This window comes from Taudactylus pleione, unplaced genomic scaffold (assembly GCF_031769625.1).
Source record: "Taudactylus pleione unplaced genomic scaffold, aTauple2 ptg000199l, whole genome shotgun sequence".
In the NCBI taxonomy this organism is placed as follows: domain Eukaryota; kingdom Metazoa; phylum Chordata; class Amphibia; order Anura; family Myobatrachidae; genus Taudactylus; species Taudactylus pleione.
In genome coordinates this window covers 989031-1000326 of record NW_028284601.1, presented here as the reverse complement: position 1 = coordinate 1000326, position 11296 = coordinate 989031, and positions in this window count along the sequence as shown.

Below are 11296 nucleotides of genomic sequence, written 5' to 3'. Positions count from 1 at the left end.
GGGATTTGCATACTTTGGCTGCTGACGGCTGCGTTTGAACACAGCCTAGCGAATGGGTCTGAATCAGGCCCTGTGTGCTAGCGGGTATGTTATTCAAGCTTACTGTTTATGCATAATGGTCAATGACAGTTCTGCAAGTAATGGCAAATACCCTGTTATACCTAGGGGCTTTTAACGGGCTGGGCAGTCTGCTGCATGGTAGGGGGGATACTGCAATGGCCATTCCAGCCATAAATCGCCTCAGTTCTTATTACGGCAGTGCCATGTTACTGTTGATAAAATCGGAAACAGGGTGACAGTGCACAGGTCAAACAAATATCAAGGAGCAGGTAGGGGCAAGGTCAGGTGTCACAAACTGGTTCGGTACACAGTAGTATGCAGACAAAGAAGCTGGCATACATGGACGTGAACAGCAACATTCAAAGTTGGTACAGAGAGATTCTTAGCAAGAGATTGGTGTGAAGGAAAGAGACAAAATATTGTTGACAATCACCTAGCAATGATTGCAAGGTGTAATCCTGCTTTATTATATTAGGGGACCGTAATCCAAGGCTGCAAAGGACTGTCGGAAATTAATTCATACATGGTTTGGACGCATTAATGCAGGAGACTTGCAATGAGCAGATCTTCCTCCTCTCAGTCTGTGGGCAAGTTTTCTGAAGATAATGATCCATATTGATAAGTTAGTCCCTCATTGAGTGCAATAACAACAGTAAAGGAGCACGAGGGGCAACACAATTTCGGTCGCACAAGCTGGCAGGTAGTCACAAGAGTTCTTTCCAGTTATCTTGAAAGATTTTTTCGCTGGTTGGCATGGTATGAAAGTCCTCAGGGTACACATGAATGTGACAGCGATTTTCAGGTATTGTCCAGTACCTTAATGGGACTCTGGGCCTGATTCAGCAGCAATCGCTAATGTGATCGCAGCTGGGTTTTCACATGGAACGCAGCGGTGAAAATATGCTAATGCTTTCCAAAGCTCAGTCAGCATAAAGACGCCGACTACTGCTTTCTCACATCCATCCGATGTCGCTCTTCTTTGTAAACATCGGTACCATCGATGCACATCTCACAGGTACTCAGCATTTACACCAAGTCTGACCAGTCGCAGACACTGCAAGACTCAGGGCTCTCAAGCTGCGTATGCAATCGCTGTGGCTAATTTATGCATGCCCCAAGCAATGGCATTCAAATGGACAGACACGCGTGCATTTTTCCGACCACTTTCCCGTCACCACCCCCAAACGCTCACAGCCTGACACTCATTCTGCGATGGATTCCTCTTTGCATACGTAATCGCAGCGTGAGGGCAGTGCACGCACAGTGCGGTTTATACAAATGCACAATGGCTAACAATCGTTCCATCTGCATACGTAGCTGCATTTACCATGAACCAATAGTCATTAGACCACAATTTATGGCCTCACTGGGAACCACCGACGTGTTTAAGATACTTTAGGCTGATTCACAGTTTGGAGCAAATAATAAAGGAGCAATTTGCATATTGGTAGATTTAAAATGTGCTCAGAGATTTAGGGCATGATACAGAGGCGCATACAGTCGCCGCTGTGGGTACATCTATGCAGATGTCAGTTTCAGCTTCCTGCTCTGTACTAGCGTTCGCTGGAATGTGCACACCCTGAGACACCCACTTTCTGTGCCTGTGCGCGCTACAACACCAGCGGTGGTTCTGAACTCTCCACCATCGCCACATCATCACGTAACCCATCAGGGCCTTAACTAGCTATGGGCGACCGGTGCCCTCGCACAGAGTGCAGTGGCTCTGTGGGCGGCACTGTCACCACCTAACGCTCATCGCTCCTGGCTAGCAGTGTGCCCGGAACGGCACCCTGCAGCCGGGACTGCTTCTGCAGCACCCGCACACTATATCCAGCCCGATCAGCGCTGCATTTACAGGAGCTGCCGGTAACGTCCCCTTTGTGCACTCAGTGGGCGCTGATATGCATCGCAGGGGTTTCCATAATATTTTGCGCATGTGCAGTAGCAAATGATCGCTCAACTACATGAACATCGGTATCAGGTGCAGTTAGTGCGCCTCTGAATCAGGCTCTTAAAGTTGGGAGGGATGAGTCCTAGCTTAAATGTAAAGCTAGTATTTGCCATGCATGCATGCAAGAAAATGCATTTCACCCCTTGCATTGCAACATGGGGTCTGATTTAGAGATGGATGCAGCTCACACAGCGTCTGCGTCTCTGTATACAGCTATAGTATGCTAATCCCACAGGAGGCATTTTGTTCAAACTCTCTGATCCGCTGCTGCAACCGAGGACAAAGCACTGGATCATCTGCGTGACCATCAGTCATCTGAGCAATCCTCACTGGCTTCAGCATGCCCAGTAAACAGGGCAGACTCCCCCCTCCCCTCGGTGTCTGTAACGCTACCTGACGCTGCCTTCAAACAACAGCAGCATGTCAATCATGCTTTGGCATTCGGGCCGCTGCAAGCAATGTCGCAGCCCTGGATCTGTACATGGGAAGAGCAATTTCTGGTCTACAAGTATTGGAGTAGATAATTATTGGATTTATGTCCTTCTCTACATTAGGCCCATGGTTTGTTCAAGGAGCAAATTGTTCCTTGCCTTCTGCTTTTTTATTTGCTCTTAATTCAGGCCCAATAAATACAATTTCTTATTGCCACTTATTGCGACAATAAGAAATTAAAGATCGCCCTAATGTATTAAAAAGTAAAAACACAAGCGCAGAACTCCATCCCTGTGGTTTGTTAAAATTAAAAGTGAAGTGAACACTAATGCGGTCGCTTCACTTCTCCTTTGTGGGCCGGCCGTGCACACTACTGCACATGTGTGGTCTGCTTACCCAGGGCCGAAACTAGGATTTTTGTCACCAGGGGCAAGACAGTAATTTGGCGCCCCCCATGTAATTCCCCCTGCAGTAGTGCCCATATTGTAATGCCCCCATAGTAATGCCCATATGTTAATACCCCCATAGTAATGCCCCTGTAGTGCCCACCATACAGTAATGCCCCTGTAGTGCCCATGCTCCCATATTAATGCCCCTGTAGTGCCCATGCTTTCATAGTAATGCCCCTGTAGTGCCCATGCTCTCATAGTAATGCCCCTGTATTGCCCATGCCCCATAGTAATATCCCTGTAGTGCCCTTACAGTAATGCCCCTGTAGTGCTCATGCCCCCACAGTAATGCCCCTGTGGTAATGCCCCTGTAGTGCCCATGCCCCAATAGTAATGCCCCTGTAGTGCTCATGCCCCATTAGTAATGCCCCTTATTGCCTATGCCCCCATAGTAATGCCCCTGTGGTAATGCCCCTGCCCCCATAATAATGCCCCTGTAGTGCAGCTTATTAAAAAAAAATACTTACCTTGAACCCCGCTCCTGCATCCAGCGTCGCGTCCGGTCCGCCGGCTGCTCCTTGGAACTATGGGGGAGATGTCATGACGTCTCCCCCATAGTGCCCGTGGGGAGAGCCGGAAGCTGGAGTTCGGGAGAGAACTCCAGCCTCCGGCTCCGGCTACACCGCGTCGCTGCAGAGAAGGAGCCGGGCGCCCGTTGGTAATAAATATTACCAGCGGACGTCCGGCTTGGAGCCTCTCTGCAGCGCCGGGCTGGAGGTCACTGGCACCAGGTACAGCGGCTCACCCGGTGCACGTGCACCTCCAGCCCCCCCCTAGTTGCGGCCCTGGCTTACCATGCATGCATGAGTGGATCCTATGGATTTCTCTCCCAGTAACTATTGCGATGTGTAGCCTATAGGTTAGAGTACCAAGAGTACCAAGCGAGTCAGGGCAGAGGGCTGATGCTTCCCTCCTGGCTGATGCTATCTAACCCTTCTCCTCCCTTCCCCACCTCACCTCACTTCTAACTCTCCTTATGTTCTTGGTTCTCTCTCCTCTCTCCATTGGTGGGTTGACCATCGCTGGACACCACCAATGGTGCTGTCAGTGGTTAACATTGATGGTATAAAACCATAGACGGGAGAACCATCTATGGTTTGCACCCATCAAAGGATATCCCTGCTGTGGGGAACAGCAGGCCAATCATCGAAGGGGTAGAGCTTAGCGGGCCTACAGTGCAAGAGGTAGACAGAGGTAGATAGAGGAACGCTGAGTTTAATGCAGCATCATAAAAAAAAGTTGCACACAGAGGTAGGAGAGAGCAGCATAGCCTCCTAACTGTTCTTATTCTGCTGGGCAGTCCCAAACTTGTAGAACTATCCCTCACAGTCTGGTCTTTGGGTCCTAATCAAGAAATGGACATTCAATGCCAATGCCTAGGTAACACTATTAATGCACACAGGACCACTTAATTCTTAAAGCACCCATTTAACAGGACTGCTCTGCTCTCAGCATTAGATACAACTATACCCAGACAGCCACTTTGTGTCATATTTCAGTGCTGTGAAAACAACCCTGCCTAATTATACAAACAAATGGCTAAAAAAAGCACAGCACTCAGCAAGAAAGCAAAACTATTTTACATAGTAAAAATTGCATAGCGCAATTATAAGCCAATGCAATATAGTCATCGGAGGGGGAATTACTGTATACTGAATGTTAAGTAGTTGGCTTTACTTCATCTCAGTCTGATCTGACTGACCAAATTACCAAGAAGGACCTAGAGCCCCAGGCATTCTCCTAGATTGTAAAATCCCCTATCCTAAAGCTGGGTACACATTAGACGATACGTGTGCCCAGCAATGCGACAGGTGACGGCACGGGCGACAGGCCAACAATCGGGCAGCCGGGACACGTTAAATGATCCGGTGCCCAATCGCAGGATATGTTGACACCACCCGCATGTCGGTACATGGGGTCGTCAGTCGCATTGTCAGATGGAGCTGTATGTAGGGCCGACCTAACGATGCGACTGACGACCATTTCGGGAGCACGCAAATATGACAATATATCGGACCGATCCATCCATCTGATCGGCCGAAATATCATCTAATGCGTGACCAGCTTTAGTTTTCACATCGGCATTTATATTCAGTAGCTTGTTTTATGCATGTCTCTATTACATATATGCTCTGTTGTATGAACATTCCTGCTTTTACCAGTGTCTATTGCTGCGGTGGACTGTCATGTCTTACAATCAGGAACAGTAATGATAATAATAGTAATAATAATAACAACTATAATTCTAACTTCTAAGAAAGAGAACCTCAAAGGTATACACAGAAAAACAAATATTAAGCATTACACATAGAAGAGCATAAAGTGAGTTCTTGAACTGACCACACTTGCACCTTCCTCTTTCACTTGCTGTCCCCAGAACACCCACACGACAACCACAGGAAGACAAATCTCACTAAAATAGTAAAGCAGGCATCATTGGTATCGATTCTCCATGCACTGGCTTAAACCTTCCATTTAGAAGAATAGATGAAACAGATTGTTTGTAATTTAAGAGGTCATTTACAATAACAACATGGAAGTCACAGAGTTTGAATAATTAATGCCTGGAAAAAAAAACACAAAATTGATTTTTGTTCTCTCACCCTCCCTCTTTCGCCCACCTCCTTCCTGCCTCTCTCTCTATTCAGTGAAACGCGTGGCATTCAGAGTATTTCCATGCCCGTCGATGAATATTGTACTCTCCTTGAACTTGTAAATGTTCATTAATAGATGCCAACCATGAACTGTATATGATTGTGAGCCCTGGGAGGTATTTTCTGTCTCTCCGACGTGTGCTCAATACAATTTACAATAGTAGAAATGTTGCTAATTGCATTTGGGTGTCAGAGAAAGCCCTCCACCCCATGAGCAATGTTACAGCGTTGATTAATCGTAGCCTGTGGAATAAGAGTTGTACTGTACTTAGTAGTTTTACCTTGATGCATGAATGAGCTAGTTTTACCTTGATACACAAATACATTTACAACTTCAGGTTCATAATAATAATAACAATGCTTAAAACCCACAATCAGTGGAATGCGATGTTGCTTGTAAACAACAATCACTGATCAGCCTATCAGATCTCCAATCAGCTTCGGAATGATGGACTGTACAGAAGGGTGCCCCTTGGTCTTTCACTTTAGAAAATTCAGATTCTGACATTTAAATATAAATTGGGGCACGATTGCTCTAAATAATATGTTTTAATTTTGACCTTGTGCATCGATTAGAGTTTTGCTGCAGAAAAAAACACAGGTTTGAATTTTCAGCAATACATTCTTCATGCTTCACCGTTCCGCACTGGATATTTAAGTTTCCAATTGGTAGGATCGATAGATCTGTGCCATTGACAGACAATTCATTCTGCTGTGCGCAAACCTCTCCATTTGGTCAGCACATTCCCAATTTGAGTGGACTGTATCTTCCTCACACAATCATCCATGTTCAAGGGGAGATATGCAGAAAAACGAAAAAGATTGAGAAAATCCCTGTACATATCCATACCTCCCAACTGTCTAACATCTTAGAGGCACTATCCCGCTGTCCCACCCGCGGGCCGCAGTCTCCCACGGGTGGGGGGGAGGAGATGGGGTGGACCCGCTAACACTGCTGCTCTGCATAGACTGTGCGCGTCATCCATATACGCAGTGCCGGCTCTTGAAGAGTCTGGGGGGCTGTCCAGCAGCTTCTAGAGTGCTGGGCAAGCCCCCAGCATGATGAAAATGGGAGTGTGGCTCACGGACGTAGCATTTTCCATGAAGCCACGCCCCTTGTTTATAGGCTACTCCCTTATTTTTGGATGCTCACCTAAGCCGCACGCAACTGTCCCTCCTGCCCGGACTTAAATGTTGGGAAGTATGCATATCGTTTCTTGATATGTACTGTACTAAAGGGTTTTCTCTGCTTACAATCTGCTAGCCCTGAGAGCAGACTAGACTATTGCACTGCCATAGGCACCTATGGTATAGCGCTAAGTGAACCAGCTGTTACTAAGCTGACATGTCGAGTAATAAATAATTCTATCTGCGCTTGTGGTAATGAGAGCTGCTCCGTGAAATTTTTTAATGATTTTAATAATTGTAACAGAGCGCTGTGTATTTATGTGTTTATTTTTATGCAATACCATATGTGTAAAAAAGCCACAATAACCTTGGTTAACCTTGAAAAGTGCCAAGGCACGAAACGCGTTGGTAGCTGATAGCCGACAAGAGGACAAACCGGACGTTCGGGAGCGGAAGTGATTCGCCAGCCGCACTAGGAAACCAAGCCGGGAGAAGACCAAGCTGCACCTAAGGTAGGATCACAGCTAGCTTAGGGTCCGGTGCCTGTTGCACGGACAAACAACACAACTCTCCACGAAGCTATGTATTGGAATCCTGTGTACATACCCAGAACCGCTAATTCCCCGAGGACTCTATTACAGGACATTTGTAAATGCAGGTCAGCTGGGGATAAAAATATTATCTTCAGTCATAGATTTACTAAGAGTGGTTTGTCAAACACACCAATCACCAACAAGCCTAGTTTAGTGTTTATTCCTATCGTCGTTTTAAGAGAGTTGGGTCTGAAATACCGGCAGTCGGGATGCCTGCTGTCAAAATGCCGACAGAGGCAGCCTGATGCTTGGTATCCCAACTATACTAACTCTCCCCATCCCACACCCTAACCCTCCCCATTAGTGCCTAAACCTAACCCTCCCCCCTTGGTGCCTAAACCTAACCTTTTCTCCTTAGTGCCTTACCCTAGCCCCCCCAGTGGTGCCTTATCCTAACCCATACTTGCCTACCCTCCGTTTTGGTCGGGAACCTCCCGAAAATCGGGTGCTGCTCCCAGCCTCCCGGCAACTGCCGACCCCTCCTGCCCCCGTCAGCAAATACATGAGAATCCCCGGCAGCAAGGGGGTCTGCAACGTGATTCACACCGAATCGCGTCATTTTGGCCCTGCCCCCTGCTACACAATGCATTGTGTAGCAGGGGCGGAGCCAAAATGATGCGCTCGCATGGCCACGCCACCGCTCCACCCCCTCAACCGCCAGCCATGCCCCCGATTTTGCCGAGCTGGCTGCCCCCTTCCAGAAGGGGCAGCCAGAATGTCGGCATCTCTGTCCTAACCCCCTCCCCCAAAGCCAAACTGTAACCCCCCCCCGTGGTGCTTAAACCTAACTCCCCGCCCCCCACGGCTAACAGCTAGAACGCCCCCGTGTACTTTCGATAGGGATGGCTGCTGTCAAGATTCCGGCATCGGGATCTAGACTGGCATCGGGATTTAGACACCTATCTTTAGTCCCTGGTCGGGCTTCCGACCCCGGGATTTCAATAGACGGCATCCCATCTGCCAGCATGCTAACTACATCCCATTTTATAGCTATCGGTCAAAGTTGCCTATGATCAGCAGCTTTGTCAAACCTTTCCTTAGTAAATCTACACCTTAGTTCCTTAAAATTGAATCTCTGCCATTTTGTTGTTGACTTATTCACTCGTAGAACTTTTCAGCCTTGCACAGAGGCAACAGCTTTGACTCACATTGCGTAAGGAGGGAACAATCTCCCTGTACACCTCACACTCCATCACCTTGCTGCTTTGCACACCTGGAGCCAGGGGTCAACTGCTACATTAAATCTCTCCTCCACATATGCAGGACACACAGGGGCTAATTCTGAGTTGGGATAAAAACAAATAAAAGGTGCAACTTTGGAATGCAAGGGGTGCATACAGGTTGAGTCTCCCATATCCAAATATTCAGAAATACAGAATATTCCGAAATACAGAATTTTTTTGGCATGACTGAGATAATGAAACCTTTGATTTTTTATGGTTTAATGTACACAAACTTTGTCTAAGGCACAAATTATTGAAAATATTGTATACAATTACCTTTAGGCTTTGTGTATAAGGTGTATATGAAACATAAATGAATTTCATGTATGTACACAAAGTTTGCTTGAACGACAAAATTATTAAAAACATTGTATAAAATTACCTGCAGGCTGTGTGTATAATGTGTATATAACACATAAATGCATTCTGGGCCTGATTCAGAGCTGAACGCTCTGACCAGAGCGCTCGCTCTGAATCAGGACCCTCCTCCATGAAAATGGAGCGGCCTCCTGGCCGCTCGCATAGCTGTGGGTGACCACCCACAGCATATGCGAGCGGCCAAAAAGATGGTCGCGATGGTCAAGACCATCGCGACCATCGGACGTGCGACGAAGACCCTGCGGTAGGGTCTCCCTGCCACAAGCCCTGGAGTGATTTTGGCTCTATCAGAGCCAAAATCACTCCCACTGACATCACTAGTGATGTCAGTGGGGCCGGCTTCAGACGGTAGGCGTTCCCATGGGAACGCTTCCGTCTGGCAGGCACGCCCCCGGCACGCCCACCAAAGGGGGCGTGCTGTCAATCAACATCGACAGCACGCCCTCTTTGGTGCGAGACCCGGAGCGATGGAAAGCCCGTCGCTCCCCGGGTCTCGCGCATGCGCACGACGGAGCTCCCTCCGTCATGCCTATGCGCAGTGGGGAACATCGACCCGCTTGCGAGCGTGCGAGCGTACTGCTGCTCACGAGCGGGTCTGAATGACCCCCACTGTGTGTATATTGAGGTCCCATTCCCAAGATACAGTATTTCATTATGAAATGCAAATATTCCAAAATACGGAATATTCCGTTATACAAAATACCCCTGGTCCCAAGCATTTTGGATATAGGAGACTCAACCTGTACTGTACATTTATTAATTTTGCATGCAGGGTAAATGCTGACTGCTTTATTTTCACATTGCAATTTAGATTTGAGTCTGAACACGCACCTCCTCAATCCAGGGCCGGATTAAGGTCTGTGGGGGCCCCTGGGCAACAAACAAGTGGGGGCCCCTATTAAATGTGACAAACTGGGGGTATGCGCAATGGGGACCTTATGCAGAGCCCCCAGTAGTGTCAGTGCCCACAGTGGTAGTGCTCCGTATGCAGTGCTCCCATTAGTAGTGCCCCTGTAGTATTGCCCTCTGTATAAATGCCCCCAGTAGTAATATCCCTGTAGTTGTGCCATAAATAGTAATGCCCCCAGTAGTAATGCCCCCTGCATGTGCCCAATAGTAATGCCTTCTGTATAAATCCCCCAGTAGTAATACCCCTGTAGTTGTGCCCCCCAATAGTAATGCCCCCAGTAGTTATGCCCCCTGTAGTAGAGCCCCCAGTAGTATTGCCCCTCTATTAGTGCCCCAATACTAATGCTCCCTCTGTAGTAGAGCCCCCAATAGTAATGCCCCCTGATTAATGCCCCCAGTAGTAATGCTTCCCCCTCCGACTAATGCCCCTCTATAGCAATAATGCTCCCCCAGTAATGCACCCAGTAGTAATGCCTCCCCCTCCCCAGCAGTAATGCACCCAGTAGTAATGCCTCCCCCCTCAAAGAGTAATGCCCCAGTAGCAATGCCCCCCCTCTGATTAGTGCCCCCTGTAGTAATGCCTCACCCCCATGAATAATGCCCCAGTAGTAATGCCTCCCCCTCCCCAGCAATAATGCCCCCCCAGTAATGCACCCAGTAGTAATGCCTCCCCCCTTAAAGAGTAATGCCCCAGTAGTAATGCCCCCCCTCCGATTAGTGCCCCCTGTAGTAATGCCTCCCCCCCATGCATAATGCCCCAGTAGTAATGCCTCCCCCCCAAGTAATGCCCCCCCATGAATAATGCCCCAGTAGTAATGTGCAACCCCCCTAGTGATGTAAGCCGCTTGCACTAAAAAAAATATATATATAAAGCTCATACTTACCTTAAGTCAAGCCCCGCGTACGCTGCAATCCGCTCGGCTGCTCCTCTGCACTACGTGAGAGACATCATGATGTCTCTCCCATAGCGCACTGCGTGAGCCGGAAGTCAGAGCTCAGGAGTGAGCTCCGTCCTCCGACTCCGACTGCAGCTGAGGGGAGGGAGCCGGGGGCCCGCTGGTTACAAGTAACCAGTGGAAGTCTGGCAAATGAAGCCTCCCTGCGGTGCCAGGGTTAGGTTGGCCGGAGGAGGCGGAACTGGTTCCGTCTCCTCCGGTCCTCTTTAACCCCAATAGGTGTGGGGGCCCTTAACGTGTGGGGGCCCAGGGTCGATCGCCCCTGTCGCCCCCCCCGTTAATCCGGCCCTGCCTCAATCTAAATCTCTGCACATGTTACAGTACATCTGCCCCACCTGCATTGCAACATGGTTTTACTAACGTGCAAAGTCACTTGTTTTTTTTTTGCTTAGCTTCCAACTCTAACGGGTAAATTTACTAAAGGCAGAGTTTTTAGAAGGGAGTTTTAAAAGTGATGTTGCCCATAGCAACCAATCAGAATCTAGCTATTATCTTCTAGAAGGTGCTAGTTAAATGTTAAGTAGAATCTGATTGGTTTGCTATGGGCAACATCACTTTTAAAA